Below are 19,438 nucleotides of genomic sequence, written 5' to 3' on the forward strand. Positions count from 1 at the left end.
TCGTATATTGTCTTTCCCTGCCTTATCAACTCTCATTGCTGATTGTGTGGTTATAAGGACTAGAAGTGATGTTGAACAGTGGGGCTCAGTAATGTGTTACCTGGGGCCAACACACACACTTATGGGGCAGGTATACCTAGCATAGCTGTAGCTCTTTGATTGGCCTAATCTAACGGCTATGAATTTTATCCATGTTTCTTAGGCAAAGGATGTATGGTGCCAGAAGGAGTATTACCCATGGGTGGTCAATTTAAGACCTCATAAACATTGAGTGCCTCATATGCCTCATGCATATTTAGTGTATCGTGAATATTTGGTCCTTCCATCCCTACTCTATCCTTTTCTATCTTCTTCCTCCTTCTCCCACAACATTAATAAGAATAAGAATAAGAATAAGAATAAGAATAAGAATAAGAATAATAAAATAACTTTTCATTGAATGCTTATGTATTGGTGCAAGGCAAGGATGCTTTTTGTTAATTATTTCTTTTAATCCACACAGAACTTGTATAAAGAAAAGTTTATTTTCCATATTTTATAGTTGAGGGATTAAAGTCTCATAGATGTGATTTCCTTTAAGCTGAGCCTTTGCTGATTTTAATCTTGTTTCTAAGCAAGGAGGTGAAGGCTCGATAACTCTGAGAAGGGCTGTTTGTGTATTGAAAAAGAAGAATATCTTTAGCTTTTTTTGTGCCTTTTTTCTGTGTAAATAAAATCCAACGATTTGGAGAGTCCACAGTAACAGAAGTGCTGCCAAAGCCAAGACAGCTGTGAAGAGTGATGAACTGGAAGACTCAGCAACTGAAGTAAACACGTCCTCCAATTTGTTTCAGCGAAGAGAGTTGTTCCCACTTTCACTTCTTGCTTAGTGAATCACCAATCGTATTCCCTCTAACAGTAATATGTTGTAGGTCCTCCCTCTATCTCCATTTCCCTTTCAAATTATGGTTAGTTAGTAAGTTCAAATCTCCATTCAAATATTATCTTACCCAGCCTACTTGTTCAGCAGATAAATTTAAGCAAATAAATTTATTTCTTCAGGGGGCCGGGCCTGTGGCCGAGTGGTTAAGTTTGCGCACACCACTTCAGTGTCTCGGGATTCACCACTTCAGATCCTGGCTGCGAACTTAAGCATTGCTCATCAAGCCATGCTGTGGCAGTGTTCCACATAGAAGAACTAGCATGACCTACAACTAGGATATACAACTATGTATTGGGGCTTTGGGGAGGAAAAAAAGAGGAAGATTGGCAACAGATGTTCGCTCAGGGCCAATCTTCCTCACCAAAAAAAAAAAAAAAAAAAAGAAAGAAAGAAAAACAATCCTATGGTGAAGAATTCCAACAGCAGATACTATATGCATCCAACTTGTACTTCCAAGACTTAAAAAAAAAAAACTTATTTCTTCAATGCAAGAGAATAACTGTAACAGAATGTAACATAATTGAGAGTATTGACAAAAGAGTAGGTCAGGGAGTCAACCTGTGGAGTTTAGACAGGGCTAATGCTGGTAGCCTGGGACAGCTTGGAAGACTCAAGGGACTAGGCATCTCTGTGAGGCTGAAGAGCTTGAATAAAAAGAGGTAAAGTGTAAAAGTTGGAAGAACTGCAAGTTGTGGTTGAAAAGTGAGATACTGAGGTTTCATGCTTCAGAACTGAAACATTTTCACTTTTGGATCAAGCCCAGGGTCTGACAATGGCAGTGGATGATGGAAGTGAAGCGGATCTCTGCACTTTCCCCACTCCTGGAACGCTTTTCACCTTTCCCTTTACCATTTTAGTGGCCAACTTCTACTCAGTCTTCAGGTCTCAGGTGCAATATTATCTCAAAGAAGACTTTGTTGAGAAAAAGTGTCTAAAATAAGGAAATTCGGCAAAAAGGTAATTCCATGCCTTTTCAATGACATACTAAAACATTATCTAATAAATTTGTCTAAGGATCATCAGACTTAAGGAAATAAAACTTTTTAATGGTTTTATTGCCCCACAGGACATTAACTTAGCACTCTTATTTTGGGATTCTATTTTTTCACTAATTTTGAACTAGCTTTGTTATCCTATTCTTTCCCTCACTTATGAGTTAATTAAAATTATGGCACTGATTTCTAGGTATTTTTATGAGAATTATATTTTTAACATTTTGGAAATTATACTTTGGTTTCTTCTCTTCATCTTCCCATTATCCATCTCTCCTTTGTGTTCTCATAGCATCCTGTGCTTACTCCATACATTGTATTATAACTGTCAGTTTCACTCATTCAAAGAATATGCATTAAATTCCTCCTAGGTGTCACATACAGTGATAGGTGCTAGTGATAGTGTGGGGAACAAGGCAGATATGATCTAGTTCTCAAAGAATTTTTCTTTTTTCTTTTTTTCTTTTGAGGAAGATTAGCCCTGAGCTAACATCTGCCGTCAATCCTCCTCTTTTTGCTGAGGAAGATTGGCCCTGAGCTAACATCTGTGCCATCTTCCTCTATTTTATATGTGGGACACCTGCCACAGCATGGCTTGCTAAGTGGTGTGTAGGTCTGCACCTGGGATCCGAACTGGTGAAGCCCAGGCTGCTGAAGTGGAACATGTGAACCTAACTGCTGCCCCACCAGGTGGGCCACCCAAAGAACTTTTCTGTTGCACAGCCTTCTCCTCCTACCAGAGTGTAAGTCTCATAAGTATAGATACTATGTCTCAGCCATTCAGTGTTTAGCATTGTACTGGCCCACAAAAGTTGCCCAATAAATATCTGTTGGATAAAAGTGTTGATGAATGGGCGGCTGACCCCGGCCTGGGAGCATAGTGGTTAAGTTTGTGCACTCTGCTTTGGTGGCCTGGGGTTTTCCAGTTTGGATCCTGGGCATGGACCTATGCACTGCTTATCAAGCCATGCTCTGGAGGCGTCCCATGTACAAAACAGAGGAAGATTGGCACAGATGTTAGCTCAGCGACAATCTCCTCAAGCAAAAAGAGGAAGATTGGCAACAAATGTTAGCTGAAGGCCAATCTTCCTCACCAAAAAAAAAAGTGTTGATGAATGTATAACAGTGGAAATGTGGCATTCACAGAACTGAGATGCTAGTGTGTTAGATGAACTGTCTTCCTGGACTAAGGCAATGGCAGATATTAGGGTGGAGAGGTGGACTACAACCCAGTCTTCAGTAAATGAAAAGGAGTGACTGGTTTGTGACAAAAATCTTAAAAAACAGGAAGTACTTACATGATTGGAAAAGGATCAAGGGCTGGAATTGACCCTGGAGATTGAATGCAACGCAAGAAAAGTAAGATCCTTAGGGGAAATTTAGGTTTTAATTAAGGCCAGAAGGTAGGTGGAATTTGAAGGAAGAGATGGAAGCTGTCATGGGAGTTATTTTCAATGGAATAAATTTATAGAGGGCACAGAAGAGAACAAGTTTGGGTTGAGGGAACTGGGAAGAGTGAGAAGTTGATTGGAGTTAGAGAAGGAATGGAGGTGAATTGCCTGTACCACAACTTAAAATGGATCATATAAAAACTCTCTCTTTCGAGCTCTGTTTCGTAGCACTACCCTTTACCTCCCCCTGCCTGGTCTCATGGTCATTCTTGCCACTCATTGATGGCACCAGGCCCTAGCTTCCATACCACTCTCCAGGCCAAGATCTGTCATTATCCTTTAGTGAACTTAGTGTCCACATGGACAAGCTATCCAAAACCTTTGTCTTTGTCTTATTGAACTCTTTATCAACAAATGTTCATTGAATGCTTTCTTTGTTCCATGTACTATATTAGGCAGTGAGTTGAGAATAATTGAAAAAAAGAATCATGCCTTCCATCCTCATGAAACTTACTCTATACTGAGTGACATCGACATTATTATCAATGCACAAGAAAATATATAATTGCATTTGTTTTAGTATGAAGGTTATGAAAACTACAAAGTACTATGAAAGAGAATAAAGCCGGGACCTAATTTGGCTGGAGCGGCAGTAAAAGAAAACCTCTTTAAGGAGATAATGTTTCATCCAATAGTAGAAGAGTAAATAAGAGTTATCCAGATGAAGAATAGAGAGAATAATTGAAAAACAACCACATAGAAACGGGGTACAATGTTCTGGTGAAAATAGGTCTGGGCTAGGAGACAGAGAGCCTGAGTTTGGTGAGAGTTTGGTGCTCAGCTACACCAGGCTCAGTTTGATAAATTGTCTTAAACAAGTCTTATTCTCTTTCTACATGTCGGTTTCTCTGACTTCCTCTTTGGAATGTAAGCAGACATTGTAATGGCAGATACACATTATTTTCACACTACTTTTATTTTAACCTCCTTCTAAGGACTATGGTTACTAGATGGAGGGCCTTTATAGTTCAGTTGAGGCCTTGATAAGTTTGGATAGGCAAATGTGGAGGTAGGAGTTAGAGAAAGCTGAATTTTCCTTTAGAATAGAAGGAAAATAATTCAGTGCTAGGCACCCTAACACTGAATTATGTGAATGGGGTAAGATGCAATTTAGAAAGAAAGGGATAAAGCAATGAAGAGTGAGCCTGGGAGGGGACGAGGGGGACTGGAGCTGGGGACGTAGCAGGATTTTGGTGTGATCTCTCCACATCACTCTCTCAAACTGTAAATAAATTCTTCTAAGAGGAAGTCCAGAATAGAGTGTTCCAGTCAGAGAGGGCAGCATGTGCAAAAGTCTGATGTAAAAACAACATTGGTGCATTTGAGGAAAAGGTCGAAGCCAGTGTGCGTAGAGCTCAGTGAGAGGGAGGGAGATGAACCGGGCTGACGTTTGAGAACTAGGGAGAGGGCAAACGCTGCTGTGCCCTGTAGGGCCTCACTTTAACTCCACGTTTCTCTACCTCTCATGGCCATTTCTGGACTTGTCCTCACCTAGAATTGCCCCACATCTGACCTAAATTCAAACTTTTAGCCTTCCAACGTCAATATGGCTGCCTAAGTCAGTGCCTTCCCCTTCTCTTCTTGGAAATAAAATACCAGTACAAAAGAACCAAATGAAAAACTGCAAAGACCAGACTTCAAAATAGGTGTAAAGTCAGCTAAAAGCAGCTGTGATCACATAGAAGCTATGTGGGAAAAGTGAAGAGAGGCATGGAGAAGGGTGAGAAGACTACGCAAGGACAAATATCAGAAAGCACTAGCAAAAATACGCTTACTGAAGATGAGGGGCATACTTTGAAGGTCAAGAGCTACATGCTTGTTTGTAACAATGGGCCCAGGAACTGAGGTATGCAACCCTAAACCTACTTTTGTTTAGAGTATCAGAGGAGATGGGATATGCAAATATTCACACACAGCAGCCATATTTGAGAGAAGAAGACTTTGTGTCTGTGGCAGCAGTTGGATTATAAGAATCAGCTATTCTGAAAGACTACACTGGCTTCCCTCCCTCACGAGAAACTCAGGAGAATTCAGTGCATGTAATAATAAGTAAGACAAAAATAACTGGCATAGCAACAGTACAAAGATTATACATGGAAAAAGGAGGAAAAGGATAAGCAAGATTTACTAGAAAAATGTTGGCCATAGAAGTGGTGAATACTGTGGCCAAACATTTAGCTATGAATTTAAAAACTATTAATGAGCCAATAGCCTCTATGAAGGAATACCACAGAGCAGAAATGCAAGAACTTAAGAAACTATGGCGAGACAATAGGACCTGCCAGAAATCAGGAAAGAAGGTGGAAATATATATATATATATAGCAAGACATGTCAAAATCATAACTGTGTGTCAACAGGAATTTGATCTGTGTTTAGGCTCATATTATTTTTGCAGCAAGCCATGTAGGTAGAGGGAGAATCCAGCAAAAAAGGTTGAGGAGAAACTTTGTAAAAGGAGAATCAGGAGAGATTGGCCTATTGGAAGTGTAGCGAGGAGGAAGTTTGAAAGTGGCTTGTGGTGAAGAATGCTATGGTTTGAATGTTTGTGTCTCCTCAAAATTCATATGTTGAAATCACAAGACCCGATGTGATGGTATTAGGAGGTGGGGACTTCAGAAGGCTTTGCCCTCATGAATGGGATTAGTGCCCACACGAGAGACCCCACAAAGCTCCCTATCCCTTTCTACCACATGAGGGCACAGGGAGAAGTTGTCAGTTGGCAACCTGGAAGAGGGCTTTCACCAGAATCCAACCAAGCTGTCACTCTGATGTTGGACTTCCAGCCTCCAGAACTGTGAGAAATAAATTTCTGTTGCTTATCAGCCATCCAGTCTGTGGTATTTTGTTAGACCAGACTGAATGGACTAAGACGAGAGAGTCCAATTCCATGGAGAGGATAATAGGATCAAGCCTGGAGAATTTGGTCAGGAAAGGAAGAGAGGTGGTACAAAAAAAGGGAGGGAAGTTGGGTCGTAGCAACAAGGCTGGTGTGGGTGTGATGGAAGATAGCAGGACCCAGCATACAGGGTGAGGGCGACAAATCTCCCAGAGAACAGAACACATCAGATTCTTCTGAGAAGGTTCTCTGAATAACAGCAATGTTGTTACCTGGAACAGGCCACCTTTGTCCTGGGTATGAGACTAAGACACAGCTGGAATTTCCTCTCCCTGAGAGTCTGTCCACTGGACCTCTGGCTGAGGGAACCGGTCCTCTGAGTTGTACTCTAACTAGATTTCTCTGGACTCAGTGACCTCCACGTGGAAGTGAGGATTTGAGCCAAGAACTAGGAAGAGGAAGAGAGAAAAGTCAGGTCCTAAGCTCATTTTCCTGCATACATATCCCTCCCCTGCTTCTGAAGAGTTATTGCTGCTCACTAGACCCCAATGCACAGAACGGGAAACTCAGTCTCTGAAGAAGTCTTGGCTACAATAATGGGGATCTAGACTCCTGGGCTAGAGAAGGAGTCCAACACAGTTCAAAACAAGTGGCCTTCGCCTGTTTCTTGACTCTCACTATGAGTCTCTTTATTATCTCTTATTTAGCCCCAAGCCATGAAGGTGGTCTGCTCCAGGCAGTGATATATGGAATAATGGGGTGAGCTGGAGAAGAAATGGCCATCTCCCTTTCTCCTATGACTTTTCCTTTATATTTCCTAGGAACACGGATCAGAAAAAGGAGCACATCTCAGAATGAACTCACCCCTGTGGGATTTCAAGGGGGAGAAATGTGGCATTACCTGCCACTTTCAGCTCAATAACTATCATTATAGAAGCAGCCATGTTGGAACCCACAGGGATACTGCCCATTGTCAGAGAGGCGGACGTTGAGGATTCTCAGGACCATGATCCCCTTATACATGACTTCTTTCACAAGCTCTGTCCTTCCCAAATACTCCTCTATGGCTTCTTCAGTCTGGTCCTTCCCATCCTTGTACAGGTGCACCACCTGCGAGGGCAAGGAGTGGGCCCAGCTTATCTGCATATTCTTAGCACTTTGAGCACAAGGGTAGCTTGGCTTCACCACCCAGCATGGCCACCAAGGGTTCATGAGGCCCCTGGACTTGAAATGGTCCGAAAAGAGAATAGAGATGGCATCAGGGAGCACTGGGGGCAGGATTTGGGCAGGTGAAGAGGGCTTTGATTACACTCATGATTGGCCATTTCCATCCTCACAAAGTCCCGGGGACAAGGTCTGAAAGGGATGGCTGCTGGATCTTGGGAGTCTCTTTTCTGACCTGAACATACGCATGGAGCTAGGAGGAAGCTGGAGTTGTTGGAAGGAGGAGGTGCAGGCCTAGACTAAGATGAGGCAAGCAAAGTGCTCAGGGCACAAAATTGAAAGAGACACTCACTCTCAGGGGTGCAAGTGCCAGGGCTGGCAAGATCTGGAGAGTGAGTGCCTCTTTAAATTCTGCCCCCTAGGTGCCTCACTAATTCATCCTGTGGGGAGGGACCTGAGGAGTGTGACTGCAGATGCGGAATAGATGTGCTAGCTCCTTCAGGTCAGAGTCTGTCCTCGTCTGTAGGAGGGAGGGATCACACAGGAACTCTGATGGCTCTGGAGTGGATAGTTGGATAACTGTGTTGAGAAAGAATCTGAAGCAGCTCAGTGGGAAAGATGTTTGAGGATCATTAACAGTATTTGCATTAAGCATGGAATCATAAAAATGGGAGGATACAAGCTATTTTTGCCAATCTTAGTCTACATTATCTGGAGGATCTAAGAATTTATGCTGCTTTTATTACCATCTCAGGCTGCTTCACCTTCTCTCAATCTTTGTCCCACCACATGCATGTTTGCATTCATGTATACACACACACACGTGCACATGCACAGACATCAGCAGGCCTGGATGAGGAGATACAAGTAAGAATGCCCTAGTACAGTGCCTGGTACTTGGTAAGTGGAATAAAGTTAAGTTCTTTACTTTTCCCAGGATCTCATAGCATTTGTATTTTTGTCAAACTTTTCCTTCCAGCGTCCCTTCCTTTTTATTTTCCCTTCCTTTTACATTTCAGAGAATCAGAGACTCTTGTAAGAATTCCCACCTGCAACCAGTACTTGCATCCGGAGGCAGAGGCAGAGCGAGATGAGGCTGCCATGGTAGCTGGAGAGACTTGCTGCCTCCTCAGGTGACTAAGGTGGAGCGACCCCAAGGCTGTGTGCTGGTGACACAGGGGAAGAGGAGGGACACACTGTACTGAGGAGGGAGATAAAAAGAGAACTCTGAGACTTAACGGGCGGAGAAAGAAAGGAATGCAGGAATCTCACTCCTGGGAGAAAAAGGACACATCTTATCTCTGGGACTAAGGTGAGGGGCAGAGTAAAATTCTTGCTCCTTTTCCTACAAGTATTGAACCCTTGACTTTTCGGACTGCTAAGGGGCACTCACGTTTCTGGTCTCGCTGTTCCTTATACATATCTTTGCTCCACTCGGCCTCCCTCACTGGCTCCTCTTCCTTACCCCACAGCTTCGCTGCTCCTCCCCCAGGGCCCTGTCCTGGATCCTTTTCTCTTCTCACCTTATATGTTCTCCCTTTGTGATTTCTTATAGGCTCCCGGCTCCACCTACCTTCTACATGCTGATGACTCACTCCAAAGTGTACATCTTTGTCCATAATTTCTGGGGATCCAGTGGCGGCAACCTGCTTCTAGAGGGACCAGGAGCTTCGGGACCCCTCTGCCTTGGACCAACAGGAAAAGCAGGTGGCTTCTATCATCTCCTGCCTGACTCCCTCCCCCTACCTGGCCGAGACAGGCTTCCCATATCCCCTTCTAGAACCCGTCAATTAGTAGTGGTTGTGAGGAAGGGGCTGTAACACACCTCAACAATGACTACAACTTAGAATTTGGTGGCCATGGCTGTGAAGTTTGCTGTTCAGGGCCCAGGGCTTAGAGATCCTGCTCCTCAGACAGTATCTGGGGAAGGGTTGGCCCAAAGAATGGAGGGAAGGAATTCGAAAGGCCATGCTTTTTTCAGGTGGAGGGGAAATATGCTTTATATGTTGGGGAATGGATCCTGAGCAGGTGGAGGCATGTGGTATAACAATGCAGGGTCTTAAGGACCGTGGAAGCAACTGCAGAGATGGAGCATACAGTCATGAGCCACATAATGACGTTTTGGTCACCACTGGACTGCATATACAATGGTGGTCCTGGAAGATTAGTACCATATCGCCTAGGTGTGTAGTAGGCTATACTGTCTATGTTTGTGTAAGTACACTCTATGATGTTTGCACAACGATGAAACTGCCTAATGTCACGTTGCTCAGAAAGTATCCCCTTCGTTAAGCAGCGCATGACTGTATATTACTTCTTTATGGAGTTAGGCAGCGTTTCTCAACATTTCTGATACTATGGCGCACAGAAGAAATGATGCTATTTGTTGGACTCACTGTAGTAAACTGGAAAGGGATTAGGTTTATAGCTTCATCGAAAAAATTACATTTTCTCTATATTATATCATTGTAAGAAAAAAGAAAGAAATTAGTAGAAAATACATTAAATATAAATTTAGAAGGTATAAACCTAAAAGTTCTAAATTTTTATAATTTTTGAAGTTGCTTCAATAAATACAGCTTTTTGATTTCCTATTGTATATTTGAAATGACTATAGATAATTATCAATGTTCAATTATAATTATTAATGATAATCTCTTCAATTTCTTGATAGTCACCACTGGTGAGATATTATATTTGCACAAATAGGTGACACAAATTAGAAAATATTTTTTATTCTCATTCTTTTAATTGTATTTAAAGAATCTAACAGCTCTTTCTTTTCTATCATTTACAAATGTAACGTTGAAATTTCTTGTGAAAGTTTGAATGGATTTAAAATCCAGTTGAATTTTTTCTAACTCAGTGCTTCAAAATAATGTTTTACTTTGCAGAATGTGCATGCAATGTTAAGATGAACACTTTGCAGTTAGTTTGCACATATCAGCTGCAAATTGACAAAAATATCTAATACAAGTGAGGGCAGAGTTTTGGGGCTGCTGTTTTGAGCTCCACCAGGAATCCCTTGCTGACCTTGTTGGCCCCCCAGTCTCCAACTGGCTCCAGGTAGGGCCGTATTTGGGTTCCTTGAGCACTTTCCCTTGAACTCTTCCTGTTGCTCTATGGGCTCCTGTTCCTCGAAGGGCAGCAGCCGTCAGTGCAGTTGGCTGATGACTAAATCTAGGTGGTCAATCAAGCAGAGTGAGTAGTTGCTGTCACGAAGAACAGGTTGTCAGATTTTACTCCTCACATTTGATTCTCATCTTGAAGGGCTCAAGCAGTGGGAAAACTGTGGTATAAGGCATGCTTAGGGATGAAACATGAAGTCCTACTGGTATCTCTCCTAGTACATTGTAACTTTAGCTAGGGGGGCGTGGTTCCAAATCTCTTGAAAGTGTAGGCAATGACAGGTTAGTGACAAAATTTTATGGCAACTATCTCGCCAGGGCAAGAGAAACTCAGCTGGATCTTCCTCCACAGGACAGAGCTGGCTCCCCACCAAGGGCAGGGAGGACCGCTGTTTGTGGAAACAATGCAGAGACCTAGGAAGCCATTGAGAAAGCTGACAGAGAAAGGTGGGGAGGATCTTAGTAAAGGGTTCCAGGCTATTAGTGCCGGGCTCTTCAAGTAGCTAAGTCTTAACCAAAATCTCTTTCTAGAAACTCACTGCAAAATTAAAACGTCCAATACCATTTCTCCAATAGTTCCTTTGTACTTCTTGCACATTATACACCATATATTTATGGTGGAACTCAAGGGAAATGTCTTTGTAAACAACAGGAACAGGACTTACTGTTCTGCAAAGTCTCAGGAGGAGCTAGAGGATGATGGAGACTTAACCACGTGGTTTGGGGTTCTCTAAAGCTACTCTCAAGGAGCAGCACACTTACCTCTAGTTAGGGGTCTTCCCTTCTAAGAGCCGGAATTTAGAGCACTCAAGCACACTTTGACAGCTGTCAACGATACTTGTCTGGATCAGTATGATGTTCTTGGTAAATTCCTTCAGGGAATGCACTTGTTCCATTCCTGGTTACTTCATCAGGCTACATCAAAGTCATCATCAAGTGGAAAACGGAGTCAGAAGGAGGATTTGCCATAGCACACTTTCACTTTAAAATGGTCCTCCCGCCACCCGGGTATGCCAGTGTCTTCAAAGAGGGTACACCATCATGGATAAATTTTTCTTTACAATAGCTTGATTGAGATATAATTCACATACCTTGAAATTCACCCTTTTAAAATGGGCAAATCAGTGGTTTTTAGTATATTCAGAATTTTTCAGTCATTACCATTATCTAATTTTAGAACATTTCATCACCACAAAAAGAAACTCCATACCCATTAGCACCCTTTTCCCACTGCATCCTCCTTAAGCCCCAGGCAACCACTAATCTGTTTTCTAGCCCATCACTGCTTGGGCTCTGACCTTACCAGCCTCCTCAGTTTCCCTTTACACTCTGCCCCATCACACTGCCAGCACAGATGTCAACTTGGCTCTGCCTTACCTGAAAGCTTTAGGACTGGGTTGTTCAGGAAGGGAAGAGAAGGGAAAGAAAGGAAAAGGAAAAAGGCATGGGAGAGGAAGGAAAGATTTTGCGTTGGTTTCTAAAATAAAAGAAAGACAACTGTGCCAAACAGAATGGGAAATAAGCGTCTCCAATCAATTTTAAGAAAGAATACATGTGGAATCTGAGGATATGGACATTTATCTTGTTAACACTGCCCCTGTCTGAGCACCTTTGAAGAGTTTTCTCTCACCCTCGTGTGTATGTACACTATAGTTTGAAGACCACTGATCTAGGGGTCACAGACTGAGGAATGCAATGGAAACACGTAGGAAGACACTTCTCACCTCGGAATCCTGACAAACAAGGCCCCAGTTACCATAATTTCTTTACCCTAACCTCTATGGTTGTATCCCCTTTTTCCTCCTTCTGTCCTCCTTGATCCTGCTTTCCTGTCGAAAAGCACAGCTCTCGCCATCCACACCTCCTCAGTGCAGTAAAACCTTTTACATAATACTGACTTGGCCCTTTCTTCAAATTTCCTCCTTCTCCAACTTTGAGACTGACCTTCTTTACAGGTGGGGGCTCCAGGAGAGACTTACCTTAGTCTCTGCTGCGGATCTGGGTCTTTAATGATCTGTGGTAGCTCTGCTTAGAGACTTTTCTCTCAGGAGCTCAGGGCTGGGAGCTGTGAGACTGTCTGGGTAAAGGAGGTAAGGCTAGAGGTGCTGAAAGGAGAGGAGCTTCCAGAGAATGAGACTTTGGACTTGAGCTGGGACTGTGTGTGTGCCATATCTAGAGTGGAAACAAGTTCTATGTTCCATAATACAATATTAGATAAGCTTTTTATCCTCACTATTTTAGAATATGAAACTGAAAATGAAAATGAGAGAAGTAACTTGACAAGTTACTTCTTGAAAGTAAAAGAGCAGATAACTAGACAGATTGATGTCACATACATTAGTGATCAACAGCCTCAGCTGAACCTGAAGCATGTTCTGGCAATCATACGAGGTTCTTTGAATGCGTTCCTTCATCTACTTTCCATAATGACTTTTCATACGTTTTTCTCTCTCCTCAATCCTCCTATCTCACTCTGCTTGTCTTCTCAGCTGCCTCCTCACTTCACTGACCAAAAGAAGCCCTGCATGGGAACTTTTTCATCTCCTGTGCATCAGATCCACTCATCTATACCTACTCTCCCCAAAATAAAGCCCAACTACATCTACTTGTAGTTTTCCCTTTTCGGGTGTGATGGAGAAAGTAGCCTTCTATCTCCATGCCTTAGCCCTTCCTATCATTTTGTGAACTCATAATTTGTGTATTAAATCCTTTTCTGCTTGAACTATCTAGAGATGTTTCCATTTACTACATTTTATGCTGACCAAACACTAAAGTCCCAGATTTCTCATCTGTTCAATGGGTATAATAACAATACTTAGAACATTTGGGAAAGATGGATCCTTGCCTGCGTTCCACAATTTGGAGGTCTCATATGTCACAAACACATACAAAAATGTATTTATAAAAGACATGTAGACAACACTGTCACTTGGTAATTGGTGCTCAGTAAGACTTATACCCTGAAACATCCACTCTCATAATTAACACCATTCAGGTCCCAGGGAAACACGCTTCCATATTTTTGTCCTATATCCTTAAGACAAAAGACAGGTGCTTCAGAATGTGGTAAAAGTTTGTGGTTTATATTGTGGGTTTTTGTTTGGTGCCAATGTTAAATAAAGTTTTATTTAAGACATTACATTTTCCAATTACAATACAGTGCTTATAAAGTGCAATGTTATTTCCTTTCTCAGTGCACGTATTCCATATTCAAGTATCAAGAATGCCCAGCTGTTTACTATAGCAGCTTAACTTTAAAACTGCCATGGGATTTGCTACAAATTTGGCTCCTTTGATTTTTTGCGTGGAACAATGTTAAATCTATGCTCAGATTGGCTTAATCAACCTCTTAAATGGTGGGCCCAGAGAAGGCACCACCAGATGGTGGTGTTTTCTTATTGTTGAGTTTTAAGAGTTCTTTGTATATTTTTCATGACTGCCCTTTGTCAGATATGTCTTTTGCAGATATTTTCTCCTAGTTTGTGGCTTGTCTTTTCACTCTCTTGACAGTGTCTTTTGCAGAGCAGAAATTTAATTTTAATAAAGTACAGCTTATCAGTTATCTCTTTCATGGATCATGCCTTTGGTATATTATCTAAAAAGTCATCACAAAATCCGAGATCATCTAGGTTTTCTCATCTGTCATTTTCTAGAAGTTTTATAGTTTTACATTTTATATTTATGTTTATGATCCACACTGAATTAATTTTTGTGAAAGGTATGAGGTCTGTGTCTAGATTCATGTTTGTTGCAAGTGGATGTCCAGTTGTTCCAGCACCATTTGTTGAAAAGACTGTATTTTCTCCATTATACTGCCTTTGCTCCTCTGTCAAAGATCAGTTGACTATATTTATGTGGGTCTATTTCTGGGCTCTCTATTCTGTTCCAATGATCTATTTGTCTATTCTTTTGCCAGTACCACACTGTCTTGATTACTGCAGCTTTATAGTAAGTCTTGAAGTTGGGTAGTGCCAATCCTTTGACTTTGTTCTTCTATATTGTGTTGGTTATTCTGGGTTTTCGCTTCTCCATATAAACTTTAGAATCGGTTTGTCAATATCCACAAAAGAACTTGCTGGGATTTTGATTGGGATTGCAGTGAATCAGTGGAACTGATATCAAGTTGGGAAGAACTGACATCTTAACAATATTGAGTCTTCCTATCCATGAACATGGAATATCTCTCCATGTATATAGCTTTTTGGCAGCTTTCATCAGAGTTTTGTATTTTTCATCATATAAAAACTTATCAAACTTGTGGGCGTAGAGTTGTTCAGAGTATTTCTTTATTATCCTATAAATGTCCATGGGATCTGCAGTGATGTCCCCTATTTCATTTCATATATTATTAATTTGTTCCTTTTTTCTTTTTTCATAGCTAATCTGACTGGAGGCTTATCAATTTTATTGACCTTTTCAAAGAAGCTGCTTTTGGTTTCATTGTATTTCTCTACTGATTTCCTGGTTTTAATTTAATTGATTTCTGCTCTAATTTTTATTTCTTTTCTTCTGCTTTTTGTTTGTTAGTGCCGTTAAGTCAATTCTGACTCTTTGTGACCCTGTGTACAGCAGAGTGAAACCCTGCCCTGTCTTTTTGCACCATCCTTTCATTTTTGCAACTATATCTTCTGCTTATGTTGGATTTAATTTCCTCTCCTTTTTCTGTTTCCTAAGGTAGAAGCTTAGATGATTGATTTTAGATCTTTCTTCTTTTATAATATATTCATTAAATGATATAAATTTCCCCCTAAATGCCACTTTTGCTGCATCCCACAAATTCTGATAAGTTGTGTTTTAATTTTCATTTAATTCAAAATATTTAAAAATTTTTCTTGTTATTTCTTCTTTGGTGCTTATGTTATTTAGAAGTACGTTGATCAATCGCTAAGTATTTTGGGATTTTCTACTTATCTTTCTGTTACTATTTTTATTTTAATTCCATTGTGGTCTAAGAGCAGACATTATATGATTTCTATTCTTTTAAATTTGTTAAGGGTATCTTATGGTCCAGAATGTAGACTATTTTGATAAATGTTCCATGTGAGCTTGAGAAGAATGTGTATTCTATTGTTGTTGGACGAAATAGCCTATACATAGCCATTATATCCAGCTGATTGATGGTGTTGTTGAGTTCGACTGTTTCCTTACTGATTTCCTGCCTACTGAATCTGTCCATTTCTGATATAAGGGTGTTGAAGTCTCAAACTATTTCTCCATGCAGTTCTATCGGTTTTTGCCTCACGCATTTTGATACTCTGTTGTTAGGCACATGTTAAAGACTGTTTTGTCTTCTTGGAAGATTGACTAGTTTATCATTATGTAGTGACAGTCTTTATTGCTGATAACTTTCCTGACAGTCTGCTCTGTCTGAAATTAATAAAGCTACTCTTGCTTTCTTTTGATTAGTGTTAGCAAGGCATATTTTCTCCATCATTTACTTTTACTCTATATGTGTCTTTATATTTAAAGTGGATTTCTTGTAGACAACAGATAGTTGGGTCTTGTTTTTTTATTCACTCTGATAATCACCGTCTTTTAATTCATGCATTTAGATCATTGATGTTCCAAGTGATTGATATATTTGGATTAATAGCTAGCATATTTATTACTGTTTCCTGTTTGTTGCCCTTGTTCTTCGTTCCTATTTTTGTCTTCCACTCTTTTTCTTCCTTTTCTAGTTTTAACTGAGCATTTTATATGATTCTATTTTCTTTCCTTTCATATTATATCAATTTTTCTTTGTTTTACTTTTTTTAGTGATTGCCCTGGAGTTTGCAATATACATTTAGAATTAATCCAAGTCTACTTTCAAATAACACTATACTATTTCACATGTAGTGCAAGTACCTTATAATAACAAAATAATTCTAAGTCCTCCCTCCTATTCCTTGTGTCATTGTTGTTCATTCATTTCACTTATACCTAAGCTCATGTATCTATATCTATATTTATAGCTATATGTATCCATATACATGTGTAAGATATATACAAAGCATACATATTCAAATACATTTTTGCTCTTATTATTTTGAACAAACTATTATCTGCTAGATCAATTAAGAATAAGAAAAATAAAAGTTTTTATTTTACCTTCTCTTATTCCTCTCCAATGTTCTTCCTTTCTTTATGTAGATCCAACTTTCTCATCTATATTATTTTCTTTCTTTCAAAAGAAATTTTTTTTGTATTTCTTGCATAGCAGGTCTACTAACAACAAATTCCTTCAATTTTTATTTGTCTGAGAAGGTCCTTATTTCTCCTTCACTTTTGTAGGATACCTTTGCCAGGTACAGAATTCTAGGCTGGTGGTTTTTTTCTCTCCACACTTTAAATATTTTACTGCACTCTTTTTTTGCTTGCACAGTTTCTGAGGAGAAGTCAGATGTAATTCTTATCTTTTCTCCTCTACAGGTAAGGTGTTTTTCTTTCTTTTGGCGTCTTTCAGGATTTTTTCTTTATCTTTGATTTTATGTAGTTTGAAAATGTTGTGGCTGAGTGTGGGTTTTAAAAAACATCCTGTGTAGCATTCTCTGAGCTTCCTGTATCTGTGATTTGGTGTCTGACATTGATTTGGGAGAAATTCTCAGTCATTATTGTTTCAAATATTTCTTCTGTTCTTTTCTCTCTCTTTTCTCCTTCTGGTATTTTTCTTTATGCATATGTTAAATCTTTTGTAATTGTCCCACAGTTCTTGGATATTCTCTTATGGTTTTCTTTCAGTCTTTTTCTTTTTAGTTTTGGTTTCTTTTGAGATATCGTCAAGCTCAGACTTACTTTTCTCAGCCATATCCAGTCTACTAATAAGCCTATCAAAGGCATTCTTCCTTTCTTTTCAATGTGTTTGAGCTCTAGCATTTCTTTTTGGTTCTTTCTTAGAATTTCCATCTCTCATCTCAATGTAAGATGGGCTTACATTGCCCATCTATTCTTACATGCTGTCTACTTTATCCATTAGAGCCCTTGGCATATTAATCATAGTTTTTTTTAATTCCCGGTCTGCTAATTCTAACATCCCTGACATATCTGAGTGTCGTCTGATGCTTGCTCTGTCTCTTCATACTGTGGTTTTGCCTTTTGGTATGCCTTGAATTTTTTTCTTCGTAGCTGGACATGATGTACCAGGTAAAAGGGATTGTTATAAATAGGGCTTTAATAATGTGGTGGTGAGGCGTGGGGGGAGGGGAAGTATTCTATCATCATATGATTAAATCTCTGTCTTTCAGTGAGCCTACGCTCCTGGGCTATGAACTTCACAAGTGGTTCTCCTCTTTGGTGGGACAGGATGACTATCTGGAGTTGAGTATTTCTCTTTCCCCAGGTAGGTTAGACCCTGGTTAAATGGTTTCTCCTGAGGGCAGACCTTGTTAAGAATGGAATGGTCTGGGGTATTTCAAGACTATTCCTTTCCCCCACTCTTGCTGGAAGTATGAGGGCATTTTTCTCCACTATTCACTGTGAAAATCTCGTAGAACTCCCAGCGGTAAAACTCACAGAATTGTGGCATCTCCTTATTCGTGGGGTCCCCCTGGACTTTTTCTCTCTCAGACTTGTCCACACTGACCTGCAGCACTTTGTCAATTACAGTTCAGGTTATCTTACCCCAACACTGGTTTCCATGGAGATTTCTGCTCAGATAAGTAGTGAATTTCTGTATTGGCCGGGAGCAGTGGTTTGCCCTGTGATCTCATATCTTTTATGGATCTAAAAAGAGTTGTTGATTTTTCAGTTTTCTCAGCTTTTTACTTGTTTGGATAGAGTAGCAACTTCTAAGCTCCTTACATCGAGGACCCAGAAATCTTCTAGTTTTTCATTCATAGCTGTCAGTTAAATTATTTGGTTCCTAAAAGAATAAATCTAATCTCTTTTCCAAATGATATACTTTAAATATGTGAAGAAAGCTATGGTGTTGTTTCTAATTTTCCCTGGGCTAACATTTTCCTTTCATTGTCTCACATTCCCTTTTTTCACTTCCCTTATCTTCCCTTCCCTTCCTTCTCCTCTTTCTTCTACTCCCTTGTTAAATATTTATTAAAACTCTACCTGTCATACATTCTGTTAGGCACTGAGGATAGGTTTTTTGTTTTTCTCAGAAAGATTACAGACTGGTAGGAAAAAAGGCACATAAAATTTTATTTATTAAAATAAATAGAATTAAGGGGCTGGCCTGGTGGTGCAGCTGTTAAGTTTGCACATTCTGCTTTGGTGGCCCGGGTTTCACCAGTTCGGATCCTGGGCGCGGACCTAGCACCACTTATCAAACCATGCTGTGACAGGCATCCCACATACAAAATAGAGGAAGATGGGCATGGATGTTAGCTCAGGGCCACTCTTCTTCAAATAAATGAATAAATAAATAAATAGAATTAAGGGATGTTCTAAAGCCTATAGAAGCATACTTCCTCCTGTGCTTTTATTTTGATCACATCACTCTCCTGGTCATTTTCCTTTAGACCAGCTATAAGATGGTAATATTCTCTTCAACTTTTTGTCTGGCTGTGGATGAATATGTGCAGATCCAGAAAGTCCTCCTATCTCCCATTTTAAGGCTAAATATCATTTGAATAGGTTGAGGATTATTCGTGTAGAGATAAGTCATGACTGGAAGAGTGCATTTGAATGCCTGATGTCATGTGTAAAATGGGACTGGTCTAATATGTATTTTCTAATGAATATTTACCCCACAGTTAAATATCAAAATGTAATCAGGCCCACACAATCTGCACAGGATGACATAGCCATTTTGGACTCCAGCAATATTTAATGGAAGGTGAACGAAACTTTGTTTGCTCTGATGCAGGTATAGACACTAACAACCATCAGGGCTCACACTGGGCAAAGTCCATCCCAGAAGTTGTCACAGGCAGTTTTATTATAAACCCAGAATTTCATGGTGTGGGGAGCCCATGATTTATACTGGTCAACCGTGACTCATTAATGGTAGAT

At 40.3% G+C, this 19,438-nt stretch overlaps 2 long non-coding RNA genes across 2 annotated transcripts in view; one reads left to right on the forward strand and one right to left on the reverse strand.

Annotated features, from left to right (window-relative positions):
- The window catches only part of LOC123278858 (uncharacterized), a 30,377-nt gene extending 21,285 nt beyond the window's left edge, over positions 1-9,092 (forward strand). The window contains exons 2-3 of the long non-coding RNA XR_006516543.2: positions 8,387-8,679; positions 8,923-9,092. This is a non-coding gene — a long non-coding RNA (uncharacterized lncRNA). The remainder of the gene's footprint in view (positions 1-8,386; positions 8,680-8,922) is intronic.
- LOC139041227 (uncharacterized) lies at positions 5,853-12,612 on the reverse strand. Its single transcript, XR_011496056.1, has 4 exons — positions 12,475-12,612; positions 11,258-11,410; positions 8,417-8,568; positions 5,853-6,651 (listed from the first exon to the last, which is right to left on the reverse strand). It is a non-coding gene; the product is annotated as an uncharacterized lncRNA (long non-coding RNA).
- Between the last annotated feature and the right edge of the window lie 6,826 nt (positions 12,613-19,438).

The sequence above is a fragment of the Equus asinus genome, chromosome 20, assembly GCF_041296235.1.
Source record: "Equus asinus isolate D_3611 breed Donkey chromosome 20, EquAss-T2T_v2, whole genome shotgun sequence".
In the NCBI taxonomy this organism is placed as follows: Eukaryota; Metazoa; Chordata; class Mammalia; order Perissodactyla; family Equidae; genus Equus; species Equus asinus.